Source organism: Corvus hawaiiensis, chromosome 28 (genome assembly GCF_020740725.1).
Source record: "Corvus hawaiiensis isolate bCorHaw1 chromosome 28, bCorHaw1.pri.cur, whole genome shotgun sequence".
NCBI lineage: Eukaryota > Metazoa > Chordata > Aves > Passeriformes > Corvidae > Corvus > Corvus hawaiiensis.
Window position 1 is genome coordinate 7,382,879 of NC_063240.1, and position 16,899 is coordinate 7,399,777.

Here is a 16,899-nt window from a genome sequence, read left to right on the forward strand (position 1 = left end):
TAAACAGGACTGGAAATGCATCCAGAGCCTGCCCAAACAAGACTCCTGTACCTGGTGTGTCTAGAGAAAAGATGAAGATCTGTTTGCATCATGTTAGTACATAAATCCAGCTCTCCTTAAGGTGCTTAGGCATATTTGGATAATGACCTGGAACAACCTGGGTAGCAGGAGGTTCCGTGTACCTGTCACGGCAGCCTCTGTGAGCAGGGAGATTGCCAGCCAGCAGGCAAAGGCAGCCAATTATGCCACGCTCAGAAGCATTTCATTCTTTTCTCCATCTCCCCAGCTCCACAAAGCGAATCCTGCTGTAGAGACCTCTGCCTCCTGCTGGCATCACCTCCTGTCTGAGGAGATAGCGTGAAGTGCCCTCAGTATTGGCAGCACGGTTTTTCTGCTGCTGCAGTTAAAAGCTGTGCCATCCTTTGCAGGGGACTGTACTGAGCTACCCTGATGCTCAGGGACAGCCTGTGGCAGTCCCTCTGTGTGCTGGGGGCTTGTGAGCTCTGTTCTTGCTGGGAGAGAGAGGAATTGCTGGGAATTGCTTCACGTTTTGCCCGATATTTTTTGTCCATCTCTACTCATCAGGCTGGGAAATGATTCCTGCTGGCTGCAGCACATCACAGGTCTCACAGATTTTGGGGGACGGCTCTTAGGTAACACTAAAAAGCAAGATGCAGCTTATTTGTGTGTGCACCTGTGTGTCCATGCCTGTGTATTTTGGGAGGGAATTGAGGAAGCATTCTAGCAGACGTAAACCAGCTCCCATACCAAATGTTTTTAATCCCTGATTCCTTCCTCCTTTTTTGCTTTCCCCCCTGTTGCTCTGGCTCAAGGAGTTTTTGATATGTCCAGCTGAGATTTCATGCTTTTCTTTCATTGTGGGGACCAGGGGAGGGGAGCCAAAACTGCAGTGTTAATTACTTCCCATAAAAGCCAGCCTGGAGCAAGGACTGAAGGAAGCACAGCAAAGATTTCCTTTGGTTTAGTGATAATATATCTCTGTCACTGCTCAAAAGGTGCTATCCTCCAGTAAATCAAACCCTTCTCCTGTGCTTGGATGTGTTGAAGAGGAAGATGATGCCTCTTCATGCCCTTTTCTCCAGGCATCTCCTTCATGGTCCTGTTCCTCCTCATCTGCATCCTTACCTCACCCATAGGTGTTCACCAGCTGCTTCAGAAAGGATGTGTTTTCTTCCAGGGCTGGATGTGGAGCCAGGCATCGTTGCAGACACTGGGAAGCAAGGGAACAAAGCAGGATCCTCCATGGATCCCTTTCTTGTGTCCTGCCACGCAGATCACACAGTCCTGTATTTGTCTCCCTGCTCACACATGTGCAGCTTTGTCTTGCAAGCCCCTCTTGTGCCAGCCAACCGTCTTTGGGATCATGGCAATAATGATGTAGGATATGTCCCTGAAATCCGGTGTCATGAAAGTTTCCTGCAGCATTGCCGTGACAAGAACTCACACGGGGTTTTGGGGGTAGAAGTCTGAGGTACGTCCCTTCCTCACGTTGCCAAGGCCCTTGCAAGCTGGAGCTGAACATTCGTGCTGAGTGCAGTTGGGTGGCTCTGAATCCAGATTTCCAGACTTCTCCCAAAGGAAAAGTGTGAGAGATAGTCATAGAGACACTCTCCCACCTGGATATTACCACCATGCCAGGACCTGGAGCCACAGGATAGGAATCAGAACCTGTTTCTGCCCTAGAGGCAGGTTTGGAGGTTCCCAGGACAGAATAAACTTGTCCTTTTTGTTGTCTCTCACTGCTAAGCAACACTTCTTGTGTCTGCAGGCCTGTGGCATCACCCAGTGACTGTCCCAAGGCTGGGTCATGGAACATTAACAGCCAACCTGCCCAAACTGCTTCTCCCCTTCCTTTTTGGTCTGCTCCATGCACGTAGCTTCTCATTTCATCTCCCTCTGGCTTCTGTCAGTTGAAATAAGTCAGTTGGTAACTCAAAATGGCAGGGGCTGAAGGTCTTTTTGCCTGTGTGGCCTCACTCTGCCATTACCCAAACTTCTGACAGAGCAGATCCAGCTCCAAGGCCCCTGAGAGAGCAGCTCCATTGGCTGGAGGGGAGGAGTGTTGGGACTTGCTGAGCTAAGCTTCTGGATTCCGGGATCACCACAGCAAGCGTGGGTGGTAGGTGATCTTGGGAGGGACTCCGACTTTTGTATTGGAGCTTTTCACCTTACTTTGAAACTTCAGCTGCTGGAAATCAAATGGCTAAAAAGACTTCCAATTCTATGTATAAAAACTGACTAAAGTTCTGGTGATGGTGAAGAAAGCTGAAAAAGGAGGGGAAAGCATAAAGCACAAGTGGTGTCCCTCCCTCACAGAGTGTTTGACAGCAGAAGCTCCCATCTTTTAGGCAATTCCCAACTCAGATGGTGACTGCTCAGTGCCCAGAGGAATGCCAGTCTGATGGGAATGCAGTAGCTCTACTGCTTGTCAGAACAAACCAGGATTGAATATGCAATGAACCCAGGTTGGTTCAGAACCACAGATCCCTAAAAATCTGTACCTTCTAACAAACAGCCCTTTTTGTTTAATGATCCAAGTGAGACTAAACCTGTGGTTTCCAGTGCAGTTGTGTTGGACCTGTAGTTAAAAAAATCACTTGTGTACCAGGCAACTGATTTGTTACTAGCCCCCTTGGGCTCTGCTTGAGACAGATTTCACTGGGAAAAGAGCTACAGAAAATGTCAGCAGACAGTGTGTGTGTGCGCCAGAGACTCCCAGCAGCTGTGATTTCAAATCGATTTTATTTTCCCCTCATCTAAAGAGTTTTACACTTGCAGGGAGACATTTTGATGTACTGGGAAACAAACCAAGGAAAAGGTTTGTGGTGTGGGGAGAAGGCAAAGGATTTCCAGTAGAATGGGAGATAAGGAAGACTGTGGGGGTACACTGGGAGATCTTTTTGAAGGTGCATTTCTGCGTTGTTCTTGTGCTTCTTGTGATGGCATCTACCCTTCTATAGTGTTCTCGAAAATCTTTGCCTCTTTACTTGCACTCAGTGCTCTATTTCTGCCTCAGATCAAAGCTTTCTGTACTGCCAGTGACCTATGCGAGGGGCAGGTCTGTCTGTGGGGCTGGACAAGGAGCTGTGTGTCTGTGTGAGCTGTGACAGATGTGGGATCAAGGAACCTGTTATCCCCTGGCTGCTCCAGCACCACCTCTTATATCCTACACCTGGCAAGGCAGCAGGGAGCAGCCATCCTGGATTGCTTATGAAACCCCTCAGATGGAAGGAGAAATCCAGTGTGTGCAGTCTCCAGCCTGGATCTCAGGAACCCAGATTGACGTGGGCAAAAGGACAAATCCTCTCCAAGAGATTGGAGGGCAAGGAAGAGGGGAATGGGGCACAGAGAAGGCTCCAGGCAGTGAGGAAAGAGGAAAAGCTGGAGTCTGGATGGACAGCAGGGCACCCATCTCCTAGCCACAGGCAGTGCAAGATGGGAAATCAGAGCCTTCAGCCTCCTCTGGAATCCCTGAATGCTCCTGCAGAAGGAAGGAGAGGAGAGCTGAAGACTTTGGCCAAGATGGTCTTCACTCGCAGAGTCCAAGTGGTGCCCTGTTTGCTCTCGTCCCCTCTGGGTTTTCCATTTGCACCACTGCTGTCTCCTCCATCCCTGGGCTGGGAGGCTTTGGCTCCTGCTGGGTGAGCTTGAGCCAAGGATCCCACCATGGTGTGGGGCTGTGCCGGGCTGTCTCCAGCGCCATGCTGCGTCCATTATTGTCAGCACTTACTCTCCTCCTCATCCTGCCCTGTTATAACCATGTGTTAAATACATTGCAGATGCTCCTGGACGTATTTTTGACCCATTTTCTCTGGAGTCCCTGCAATCTACTTTGTCGGAATAATTGCAATTTATTTAAATGTCAACAAGCCACACGTGGGAGACAGCAGTTGTGTGCAAGAGCAGAGCAATTACAGGGAACGGGTCCCATTTCACCACTTGAACAAAGAGCCGAGCCAGGAGAAAGGAAAAGATCATTTGCCTCTATTAACTGATCACTTACCCCAGCACTCCCAAAGTCCCCATGTACCTTTGTGCCTCTTCTTTGGGGCCATCACTTCGTGCAGGAGCTGGGGTACAAAACCAGCTCTTCCTTTGGCTTGTTCTCCACAGAAGCATCTGCTCAATCCAGAGGAATTTAGTGGTGATTTAGACCCATGTAACTGCTCACGGAATCCAGTTCTGGTCCTGCCCAAACAGCTGAAACTGAAACAGAGATGCAGAGGAGCCTGACCTGTGTGGACATCATTACAGCTCCAACAAAACAGCACTGCAGGCCCGAGATCCAGCAGTGATTTAACTTGAGGAATAAGTGTAGATGGCTTTTTCCCCTCTGAGGGTTTTGCAGCAGCCTGGCAGTGGGATGATGTGAGTTTGTATGTAATCAGACTTCTGGTCCTTTATCTGTATGAGGTCAGTGCCTCACAGGCCCTGGCATTGCCCAGACACACACCAGGCTCTCCCACTCTCGGCAGCCAAAGGCCAGGAGCAGAAAAAGCCATCTGGGGGTAAGTGCTTTGCTCAGGATATCTTGGCAAGTATCCCTGGTTCTCACTCGGTGCCCCTCTTACCGGGACTTGCTGCTCCTTTGGGGTCAGGCTGTAGGATGAGTGGTCGAGGCTCCCCAGAGCTGGAATACTGGGGATTGCTGCAGAGGAAGATCTGGGGCCATCTAGTGACCTTCCACTGAAAACTTTGTGCTTCCAGTGCTCCCAGTTGCTCTTAGAAGATATGTGGGACACGTTTCCTCCCTGCTGCTGACTGAGCAAGTCCCCAGCTCGGCAGCAAGCGGGCTGGAAGGCAGACCTGCACCTTCTTAATGATTTTTTTTTTTTGCTACGAGCTGATTTAGAAACTGGTGCATGTAACCACCTCCTTTCATCTAGGATGAAAGAGAAGGATAACCCATGTCTTTACAGAATAGGGAGCTGTAACAGTCAGAGCCCCCACCCAAAATGTGAGCTGGGAAGAAGAGAAATGGAGCTGTTTGTGCCTCAGTGTTTGCCACCACAGGTGAGGGGTGGGCAGCAGGTTTGTGGGTGCACCATCCCCTGCATGTATCCCGGTACTGTGTGCTCCTGGCTCTACCAGGTGCCTCTCCTGGATTTCCCAGGGGTCCAGGCAATCTCTTCTCTGTTATTATCAACTACAAGCATGATAATCTGGACCCTAATGCGTACAGGAGATTACAAAGCAGTGTTTTATGGACCTGCTACAAAAGTACCCATAATCTGCTAATGCCCACAATTAAAAAAGGCAGCGGAGCAAATCTGGGCCATTGCAAGTTAGTGCCCATATCTGGAAATGGATTCCAGTTCCAGCTGTTGGCCTTGAAATAGAAGAAAACATCTTTATTAAATATTGGTGCTGGAAATAATATCTTCTAGTTTTGGCAAAATGCCTTGCAAAGCTTGGACATAAAGCAAAGCCATCTCTGTTCATCAGGTTTTTTTCTCTTTTTAACTATCTGCATGTAAAAAAATGTGTAGAGATTGATACTTACTTCATCAATCCAGGTGTTGTGGTAAAAATGAACTGGTAACTCTGGTAACGGATCCCCTTGGAGTTAACCTGTCTGTGCAGCTTTTGGGACGGAAAACACTCCTAATATCCCCCCTATTCTCTCTGTGTCCCCCATCCTGTGATGTTCACACCTCACAGGACTGGGCACTCCAATTTCCCCACAGCCGTCAGCCACACTCCGGTGCCCTTCACTCTTGACGCCTTCCCACCCAAATTCTTTGTGCGTTGTTCCTGCAGCTCCATCCCTCTCTGGGGGTGCTTGGGCAGCTGTGTGCCTGCCCTGTGGAGCCAGTGGTGCGGCAGAGCCAGGAACGTGGGTCCCTGGGGGAATCTGCAAAGTACAAGTTGTTATTACTCACTACAGCAGAACAATCAGCAAGGGCTCTGTAATGCAGAAAGATGGATTGAAGCTGCTTAAGACTAGAGGGAAATGGAATCTCTGCTTTGCAACAAGGAGTTTAACTCCTGCAATCCGCCCCCCTTGGTGAGCGATGAGACCTGAGCAAAAGCCCAGATTTGAAAATTGCTGGATTCAGGGAGGGAGATGGGGCCATGCAGCAAGAGCCAAAATCCAGCCTAGATCTCAGCTTGGCACGGTGATGTGCCAGTTCCATCTTGTGAAGGGAACTCTCTGCATGTGCAGCTCTTTCCTGGTAGTTGTGGAGAGGACCCTGACGTCTCACCCAGCTCAGGTGCAACCAGTGCCAGTACAGCCCTTAGGTACCCTCTTTTTCTTTTCCCTCCTGCAGTGATCCCACTGCTGCTGGTCCTGCAGAGTCAGGTTTCTCCACGTTTCCATCCCAGATATGGAGATTTCCAGCTGGAGAGTGAACTACAAAGAGGACAGAGCAATGAACTTCCAAGAGCTTCACAGTCATGATGACACTGTTTTCTTCTCATGTGCTTCTGGTGGATTTTAGGCTGTGAAATAAGAAGCTCTTGGTTGTTATATGTTCCTTATTTCTTCCCACAGAAGTGTGAGTCCTGCTTTCCCCCGGCTTTGCCTGAGATGAATAGCAGATCCTCTGCTGTTACATTAAGGCAGCTTTAAACATATGATAAACTAGCTATACAAACCTTTGTCATCCAGGGCATAAAACAACCTCTAACTGCTTAGGATTAAGGAGACACTTGTCTTAAATCAGCCAGTTATTTTAAATACTTCTCTGTTAGCTGTCAGATGCCCTGACTGCCTGTTATCACACCAGGGGATTTGTGTTAGACTTCAGCGCCAGACTCTGCTCTGAGACTGGGGCCTGGGGTAAGGAGGGGCTGGGGCTCCCAGTTGTCTCTCCAGCAGCTTTCTATGACAAAGGGAGATGAGTCCAGCATGCTGAGAGAGGAGTCAGGCTGCAAGGACTGGCGTGGGAACCTCTGGTATCTCAGAGGGCTTCCAGGATTGCTGAGGGAGCACATGCTGACTGTCTTGCTCTTCCGGGTTAAAAGGAAAGTCAGGGAGATCCAGCTGGTCATAACAATGTGAGGCTAGAGGGGAACAAACAGCAGGTCCATGCATACAGGGTTTTAAAAACACAGATTTTCTTCAATGCTAAATGATCACACTTTGCAATAAAATTTGTTTTGATTTAATTCTGCTGGTCGTGAGCTCCCAAGAGGAATTGTTGTGAGCAACTGCATTGTGGCTGGGACTGTAGGGTCGAGGCAGAGGTTTTCAGCAGGGAAGGCTCCTCAGCTCCAGGGTGAAGCTGGAGAGGGACCTGCCTGCAGCTGGGAAGGGAAAGGCTTCTGCTGTCTCCTTTTCCCACATCACTCCCTCCTGTAAAGACCCGAGATGTGGTGCCAGGAGGCTTGAACCGACGCCGGAGCACTTGCGCACAGGTGAGCAGAGATTTACCTGCCTTGGAATTCAGCCGATTTCACTGCTGCAAGTTCATCCTGTTAATGAGCCCCTGGGGAGGGAGCGGGGAAGCTCACCGAGGCCATGGAGCCATCCTGGCCTCCCCAGCTGAGCCCTCACCCGCCAGAGCAGAGGCCGCGCTCAGCTCCTTGTTTTCCCCCCGCGATCAGCTCCCTGCTCTGCGCCGGGCGCTCCGGAGCTGCCCCGGGGCCGGCGGGGCGGAGGCTCCGTGCGCTCCTCCCGCAGCCGCCGCGCTCCGCGAGCATCGCCGGCCTCAGCACGGGGCCGTCCCCTCCCCGTCACCGCTGCACCCGCTGCTCTTGATTAAGTTTCTCTTGCAGCTCTTCCAGGAAGCCAGGGGCCTGTTGTTTTGGAGATCGCCTTAATTTGTTTATTCGTGCATATGTTCTGTCTTGTACAACCGCGCTTCGCAGCTGGTCCCGAGCAGCCTACGGCACAGGGGAAGCAGCAGGTTAAGTTTGAACCAAAGGAAGTCGCTGAAAGCCGGCCTGACGTGTGGATCCGAGGGTAGGCTCCCTGAGATTGATGTGGTAAAACACAGTGCCATATTGGCTTAGATAGCATCTTTATATTTATTGCTGGTTTCCATCATAATTTGGGCACAATAACAGTTTGTTTCTGCAGAAGATCAGTTAAGCTCAAAGAATTAAAGGTAGAAAACTCCCTGTCTCTAACTGTATTATGCAAATGTAAAATTTCCCTGCACAGGGCAGGGGGTTGGAACTAGATGCTTTTTAAGGTCCCTTCCAAACCAAACCATTCTGGGATTTTAAATTCTCTGAGAAAGGTGGAGAGACAGGGATTTAGGCTGAGACTTGCCTGCTGGACAGGACTTGTGCTCTCCAGAACCAGACATCTGCAAAATCTGGTTTCAGAGGTGTTGTCTGGCCAGGACAGACAGTGCAAGGTACTCTCCTGAGGAGGATGCTCACACACCTGTGAGGCTTGGACGCTGCTGATGCATCCCTGAGGTACCTCCTCCCTGCTTTCCCTGTGTGTCAGGATCCTGCCCTGCACCCCTGCACAGGCCAGCTCTGCTCACAGCAGAGGCAGACTCACCAAAACCTTGGTGCAGCGAAGGGGTTTTGCCCCCACGGTGTCCCTGGGGAGCTGGAGAATGGCAGATCCTTCTGTGCTGCTTTCCTGCCTGTATAACCTGAAGAATCTGGCTCTATCAGAGGGAAAAAAAAATCATTTGGATGTTTTACTGCTACTGTAAAGCTGTTACTTCTTCCCCACCCGCCCTTTAGGGGGAAAAAAAAAGAAGCCTTGTTTAATCTGCCAGCTTGCAAATGGCACCTAAATAACACAGTTGTCTTTGGCTCAGTCGATCAAAGGGCTCTGCCCAGGAGGACGGGGACACTTTGGAGGCTCAGATTAGTGTTGTTTCAGAGGAATTGGATGCTTCTTTGTGTTGTTTTTAAATGATTCTCTTTCCAGGTTGAGTCTGAGCCAGATAACTGAATGCATAGAATCGATATTTTGCAGAACTGATAGAAAATTAGCCAGGTTTAATAAACTTCATGCATGGCTTCCTATTGTAGCTGTATATCAGAAGGAAAATAAATATATTGACTGGATTTGCTTCCAAGAGTATCTATAAGTCACTCTGTGAAATGAGGCAATTGCACAAATGGCTATGGGAGGCTGTGCCTCATAGGGTAGGAAGGGATCGTGCTCAGGACATCTGGGTCTTCTTGCTAATTTACCACATGACCTTGAAATTCAGGCCAAATTTTCATGTATGCCCACAGAATTTGTTTTGCTTTTTGACTCTGGAATGTTATTTCAGATGCTGAGGTAGCTCCATGTTTGGCCCTCCCCACCCTGTACCAGGCGAAGCTGCTGGTGGTGCTCCATTCCTTGGAGAAGGATCCTAACAGCTTTCCCAGGTTTATGTTTTTATCATGGCTTATTTTTTTGGTGGTTCCCCTGCAACGTGGAAATGCCATTACTCCTTTCCCACGTGGGGATTATGGATAAATGATCTGAGATCTATCACAGCAAAGTGATGGAGAGGTAGAACCAGGCAAGACTCAAACCTCAGGTTTCTCAGTTGTTTGGATCTGCAGCTAAATGCAACATTTTCTGAGATTCAGGAAGAAATTGTAACTGTTTTCTCCTTGTGATGTTTCCCATATTCCAGATCTCGCTGCAGTACACAAATGGAGGCATATGGAGCATCCAAACTCACCTTCATCCATCTTCATTTGCCCTGGCTGTAATGGACAGTGGCCACACAACTATCCTCTGGAAATCAGGAATGCGAGACCGTAACTGCTGCTCCATCTATTTGAAACAGTTGCACATAATTGTACAAGGTTTGGACACGTTACTCCTAATCCTGTGTGCAGCTGCCTGCGAGGGGGTCTGGCACGCCAAGGTCTGAGCGTGGAGTGTGTCGGGCACTGCGGCCGACGGAGCCAGACGGCTCCACGGGGAGGGACAGATGGACCAGCCCTCGGGGCTGCCCTCCCCAGGGATGCTCCGTGCCCGGGGAGGGAGGAGCAGGGGGATTCTCCCTTTACATGGAGCCAAGGTGCAGCTGGGTGAAGGGTGATGTGAGGGATGGGACTGGGTCAGCTCCTTGTCTCAGTGCTAAATGAAAGTGTCCATTTCTGGGTATGAAAAGACTTCTCCAGGACTAAAATTTGCTGTTTATACCTGGAATCACCAAGGAAAAGAGGTGATTGAGTCTTCTTGATGTACAGTTAAAACTGGAGCAAGAATCAGATCCTCTGAGTTTCTTTTCCTTTTCATCTTCAGTTTGCAGTGCAGATGGGACATCACTCTTCCCTTCCAGCGGCTCTGCCACTGTCCCTTGTGGGTTTTATCTCATGTCTGAACTCAATACAGACATTTTCACTGACGGTTTTGTGATAGCCTGGAGAAAAGGAGGCTCAGGGCAGACCTCATTGCTCTCTACAACTACCTGAAAGGAGGTTGTAGCCAGGTGGGGGTCGCTTTCTTCTCTCAAGTAATAAGTGACAGGACCAGAGAAAATAGCCTCAAGTTGTGCCAAGGGAGGTTTAGGTTGGATATTAGGGAAAATTTCTTCACAAAAGGGGTGGTCAGGTGCTGGAACAGACTGGCTGGGGAAGGGGTGGAGTCCCAATCCTTGCAAGTGTTCAAAAGGGTGTGGATGTGGCACTTGGGGGCATGGGTTAGTGGTGAACCTGCGGGTGGTGCTGGGTTACTTCAATAACCTCAGAAGGCTTTTCCAACTTTAGTGATTTTGTGCTGCAGAAGGTAGACCCATGGCTGGCATAAATCAACAGAGCACCCAAAACTTTGTTGGAGCACGCAGAGGTGGTGCTGGTGGAGGATCTGACTCCTGTTATTTTCGTTACTGAGTTGAAGCTGTTTCTGCAGCTCTTTGAATGGAGACAGCCCCTCCTTCCCCATAATGAGGTGAAAGCTGGAGCAGTTTTTTAGCCACGCACCTGCAAGGGGGAAACAAATGGGGAGGATGAGCAAGCCATGGGTGGGTGTTACTGCCTGTTAAATACATAACGTCGTTTGTCACTTAAGTAACCTTGAAACAGCATTCCTTGTGCTAGAGCCGCCGCACCGGCACCGCCGTGGGCAGGGACGAGATCAGGACATGGTTAAGCACCCACCTGCCACCATTCATCATCCAGTTAACCCCACAGCTCAACTTCCCTTCAAAACCACACGTTTTCCTCTTTTTCACTCTCTCTCCACACCTGCCTGCCACCTCCAGCCCTCAGCATCCCTGGTTCCTGTGCTTGCAGGGAGATGCTGGAGAGCGCCTGGGCTTTGCTCCTGCTCATCCACCAGGGATGTGCGTGTGGAAAGTGAGATCAGATGGAGGAGTGCAAGGAGCAGAAAGGTTTTAGTGCTGATGAACTCCCAGGGAATGCAGCACAGCAGAGGCAGAAATGAGGCTGTGAACTGCAGATGTGCAAGGGATGGCAGGAAGTGCAAGAGGGGACAGTGGTGGGGGTGTGGGCACTCTTGTGTGCATCAGGAATATGTCAAATGTGTGTGCACTGAGGCTCAGGCAGGTCTAAGGGGGGATGAGAGTAATGCCCAGGTGAGGAGGGTCTGATAAGTGTATAATTCCAGGAGTAGGGGTGTTGGTGTGTAAATAGGAGGGGATGGGGTTGTCCCTCCGCGTGTGTGCAGCCAGCACGGTGCAGCAAGGGCAGGGGATCAGGCACCTGCCCTCCCCACCATGGGCAGCACATGGTGCAACTGGAGCAAATTTGGCTCAGAATCACAGAATATTCTGAGTTGTAAGGGAGCCACAAGGATCAGAGTCTAACTCTTAAGTAAATACCCCACAGAGGGATCAAACCACAACCTTGGCATTATCAGCACTGTGCTCTAACTCACATTGCCTTGCAGTGAAAATTGCTGCTCACAGATCTGTGTTGGGGCAAACATCGTGTTTATAACATGAAAATGAACGTGGGGTTTGATAATTACTTTTCTTGTTTTTCTTTTCCGTTGGATTTCTGACTCTGCAATTCCCAGTGCAGGAATGCTGATGGGCAGATGAAAGGTTGGCTGCTGGGAGTTCTCCAGCTCAGCTTCACAGACCTAATGCATGTCAGCTGCTGTGCCCTGTCTCCGAAACCCTTCCTCTGTCTTGTCTTGCTGGATGCTCTCTCTGGTTGCTGCCCTACCTCTCAAGATAATAACAAAGCCTCTGAAAAGGTGGAATTTCCCTTTTCTCTTGAATGGAGATCAAGGGGAGAGTTGTGTCCCAACGTGCAGGATAATAAGCAGTGTAAGTTTACTCTCTGTCTATACGCAGTTGTGGAAGTTGGTTGTTATCTGTGTTTTCTGGAGGAAATGAGCCAGTTTTGTCAGGAGAGGAGTGTTTGGGGTGATGCTTCTGCAAGAGCTGCTGGATCAGGGTCACAGCTTTTGATTTGGACTCCAGCAGAAAATGTTCCATTTGGTACAATTCACGAGACAAAAATTCATTGTTCCAAAGTTATTTTTTTCATTTTCCCAAGTTGAAATCCTTTTAAACTGGGAGAAGAAAATAGTTATGAGTTTCAGTACTGACTCATTTCAAAATCTAAGGCATCTTTTTTGATCTAACATTTTGGCTGATTAAATAGGAAACCCTTTTGTCTTACACATTACGAAACATCAAGGTCTCTTTTAGATCCACTGGTGTTTTTATTAGTCTCTGAAATTCTTGTGGAATAGATAAAACATCTCCCACCCAGCTCTGCTGTGTCAGTTAATGTGTGAGCAATCACAGTATGACATATTCACCGAGGAGTGTATACAAATTGAATCTCTACGTGTGGTTGTCAGGAAACAAAACAAGCTCAATATCTGATGATGTTTCAAAGACAATTTTGATTTTTTTAGCAAAGCTTTTGTGGAAAATGTAGCAGCAAAGACATAAAAATTACTCCTGCAATTTGGAAACAGGTAAACAAGAGGTATTAAAAATCGATTAAAATACTATGTGGTCATCCCTAGGGATGATTTCTCACATGTAAACACATCTTTGGTGAAGGGAGGAACGAGACCAGATCCCAATCCCCGGGGGTCTCAAATCCCATTGAAGTAATTTGCAACTAGATCAAGCTGAGTCTTCAAATTTGATGTAGGCACCAGCTGAGGCTGCAGAGCTCAGCAGCAGTTCAAGCATCTTTTATCTCCTGGGTGGTCCCTAAGTCAGAGCTCTCATTTCCTCTTTCCCCCTCCTTTCTCAAACTAGGCATTTGCTGATGCCATTGTTTAATCCCGCCAAGGATCTGCTCCATTTTCCATGCTCCGAGGTAATTTTGGCGAGGCTACTTTGTTCTTGCATGCCAGTTCGAAAACACTCTCTCAGGCAGGTCTCCTTCCATGGGGCAGTTGTAATCCTGCGAGATTTGTGTGTAATATATCTCCTTGCCTATCTGGTTTTTATTCTGGGTGAGGCTAATGGTGTAAAATCCTAGCCCTTCCTCTGTGTGGAAGCAGCTAACAAACAAACAGCTCCTCTGATAATTCCTTCCAGATGGGTCCAAGCCGGCGTTTCCCTGGCGCAGAGCTCTGCAAATGGAACAGGCCCTTTCCCAGCTCTCCAGTACACAGTGTGGTGGGGACACGTCCCACCACTGGTATTCCAGAGTACAGAGAAGTTCCTGGGCTCATCAGAGCACAGCAACACCACTGCTGTGAAGGCACATCCACATGGGAAACACCAACCCACAGCAAAGTGATCCTGGGCACATTCAGAGGGACAAACCCTTTGGGCTTTGGGTGATGCTCATTTCTCTACCCACTTGGTAGATCCCTGTGAGCAGTATGGGTGGGGAGGGGCACCAGCCTGTGAGGAGAACAAAACTGGGAGCAGATAGGGAAAAGTTGGCTGCTTTTCTTTTCCTCCCCTGGCACAGTGGGCTCTCTCTCCGTCATCTCTCTGCAGCCGAGCTGTGCCGGGGCGGGGGCCGGTGCTCCCTGGGCCGGTGCTGCGGGACCGTCCCCACGCCTTGGCTTTGCCAGCCCTGGGTCTTTCCAGGTCGTGAGAAAAGCAGGTCAAGCATGTGAGCATGTGGCTGCCTTTCAGGCACACACTGGAGAACTGTTCTATCCAGAGAGATTTCCCTTTATCATAGGGAGTTACTGGAGCGGCCAGAGCTGCAAAGCAAGGATTTAAAAGCATCTCTGAGTGTTGGAATTGAGGTGAAGTCCTCCTGCTTTAGGGCACAAGCTCAACTCTAAAGGAGGGGACAAGATGGAAATTTTCCTTTGAGAAGATTATGTTAAAACTTTCAAAAAGGTGTTTGATTTGATAGGAGAGGATTTGCATCTTTGCCTGCAACAGCTGATACCACAGGCTTCATTTTGAGGATGCCTTTTATGAGATGGGGGGACCCCCGCTGCATCCCACTGCTGCATCTCTCTGTTCCCTATCCCAACACACTCCCAAAGCAGCCTGGCTCTGTCCATTTGCCAGAGGGGGTCAGAATGAGGAAAAGTCCTGGTGCTGCATTGCAATGGTGCAAAATGCCCAGCCAGCAGGGAGTGCAGGACAGCAACCTCATGGACAGCATGGGAGACTGGCCCTGCTCCAAGTCTGGCTCTTCCTTCATCCCTGTGTACTAGGAGGACATAAGATGGCACAATCTCAAGGCACTTTTCAAAGGCACGTCAGTAATTCTCATTATCCCCCTTGCAAGGACCACGGGCCAGCATTCTGCAGTGCTTGGCTCCTTTTCAGGCCAGAATTTCTGTCTTACATTGATGCTTTCTTTCAGCTGAAGGAAGAAGGCGGTTGAGTTTTGCTTGGATTGTCCCTGGCAGAAAAAGAAAGCACCCACGCGCTCCATGTGCTTTGCAGGCTGATCCAAAGCCTGGTGGATCCATTCCCTTTGACTTCAGCACCGTTTGTGTTTCGGCCGACAGTACAAAGTGGTATCGCTGCTGCACGAGTGGCTTGTGCTGCTGCCAGCAGTGACCTCATGGTTCTGAGAGTTTCTGTGATTTATCTCATCTACTTCCATCTCCAGAAGATGGTTGACGAGCTGTACCTGCTACCTGGAGATGGGAGGAGAGGCAAACGCAAACACAACCCCACAGGGTCCTCCTGTGTTGCTGAAATTCCTCCTGCCCAAGGATGGAGAGAAATGCAGACTCACCCACACAAATTCTTGCCCTTTAAAGCATGCAGCTGTTCTCAGGCAACCTGAAAACTTATTCTTTTCCCCCACCAATTCAACTGTTGCAAAAGCTTCCTCCCTTCTCCAAACTTGAGCTGTAACTTGGATGGTTTTGCTCCAGCAAATAACAAAATGAAGAAGCTGATTTGCAATCAGGATGTTGCTTCTTCCAATGATGCTCCAAACAAGGTGTTGGTGTTTGATAATGTAGGAAAGACTTTTCTGAAGGGCAGTGGGGAGGACGGCAGCTGCGTTGGTGTTCTTGGCTTTGCCAGCTCGGTTCTCTGCAGGTTTGTTGTTGCGGTTTCCCCCAGCAATTCTCCAGGCATGTTGAATTCCTCCAGGCTGGATCTTTCTGCTTGAAGTGATGGGATTTTGGCAGAGTTTTCTCTTGGAGCTGGAGCAGGCGCGCTGGAGTTGGCAGATAGGACCACATGTGCCACCCATGCTGCAATTTCCATGGAGTGGTAGTGATATTCATCAGAATAGGGCTGGGCCTTGAGATGTTTTTCTGCTCATGGCAACAGGCATTTCTCGCCAGGCTGCCTCTTGCCTTGAGCCAGCGCGTGGATTTGTTAGCTTTCAGCAAAGTTATTCTTGGTCGATGCTGCTCTGAGGTGATGAAAAATAGGCCCTTCTGGGTATAAAAATGTTTTCATTTTAGAGTGTTTGGAAAGCAGCGCCAAGGATGACAAAAGCAAACAGCCACCCCAAGCAAAGGAACGCTCCCAGGAGCATCTCCAGAGTGTTTGAGACCTGAGTGGTGCTCAGAGGAGTGTGTTGGCATGAAACCATGGGGGAACATGGGCTGGAGGAGCTCTGGGTACCAGCAGCCCTAAGCACAGCTGCTGGGTTGGGGTGCAGCTGTGTACAGCTACACTGAGCCTGAACCGGGGCTGTTTGGTAACCAGGGATCACAGAATTGTAGAAAGGTTTGGGAAGGGAGGAACCTCAAAGATCACCTTGTTCCAGCCCCTGCCATGGGCAGGGACACGTTCCATGAGACCAGGTCACTCCAAACCTCATCCAGCCTGGCTGTGAACACTCCCAGGGATGTGCAGTTGTTGGACCAAGAGATGTGATGAGTGTGATGTGTCTCTGTCTCTAGGGTTTAAAAAGACAAGGCTCCTATAACACGCTTTGTTGTGCTGTCCCATGCCTGTAAACACCTCCTCAGGCTCGCCCTGCCTCAGTTTACCCTTTTCTTCTACAAATTAGATAAACCCACCCCAATAAAGCCCTGCTGTTGACTTCACCACGGTGTTTTGAGACTTAATTAACAGTCTGCAGAATGCACTGAGATCATGGGATGAAAGCAGCTATAGATATGCAAAGCAGCATCATTATGCAAAGATAAAATTTAGAACCTTTGTAAAATAAGTGTTGAAATGAATGTATTGCAGTGTGTGCCTGGCTCTGCTCAGCTCTGGGCCCTCCTGTTCGTTCACCTGATAATCCCAAGGGAAACAGGACCAAAATGAGATTTATGGGAGAAGTGTGAAAATGCACAGGCAAGGTCTTAAAATCAGATTAATGAAAAAAGAGAAGCTCTGAAAGAAAAGAAAGAACTTTTCCTTCTTATCTCTTGGAGGTCTCTAAACTCCCGTGTACACACTACAAGCTGCAAACGAAGGGAGAGCCAGAATCAGGTTTCAGATTACTCATGCTTTATTTATTTCCTTTATTATTTTGCATAGGGAAAAAAAGTGGGGGGGATAAGGAATGAATTTCAGGTATAATTTAAAAAGAAAAATGTCTGAAAAGGGACACACTCCATCAACTAATTAAACATGTAACAGAGGTGCAATATTCCCAATTAACTACAAAGTTGTGCTT

General features: G+C 48.9%; 2 long non-coding RNA genes across 8 annotated transcripts; one reads left to right on the forward strand and one right to left on the reverse strand.

The window, feature by feature from the left end:
- Positions 1 to 2,744: 2,744 nt before the first annotated feature.
- On the reverse strand, positions 2,745 to 7,621 carry LOC125317864. The gene is made up of 3 exons (XR_007200215.1): positions 7,400 to 7,621; positions 4,052 to 6,465; positions 2,745 to 3,502 (listed from the first exon to the last, which is right to left on the reverse strand). It is a non-coding gene; the product is annotated as an uncharacterized LOC125317864 (long non-coding RNA).
- A 22-nt stretch (positions 7,622 to 7,643) lies between these two features.
- LOC125317863 lies at positions 7,644 to 16,318 on the forward strand. 7 transcript variants are annotated; one of them, XR_007200213.1, is made up of 5 exons: positions 7,684 to 7,930; positions 9,216 to 9,315; positions 9,570 to 12,179; positions 13,134 to 13,194; positions 13,419 to 14,239. It is a non-coding gene; the product is annotated as an uncharacterized LOC125317863 (long non-coding RNA). The 7 variants fall into 7 exon arrangements; XR_007200211.1 differs by lacking the exon at positions 13,134 to 13,194 and having other exon boundaries at positions 7,644 to 7,930; XR_007200209.1 differs by having other exon boundaries at positions 7,674 to 7,930; positions 9,570 to 9,744; positions 10,190 to 14,239.
- Positions 16,319 to 16,899: the final 581 nt, after the last annotated feature.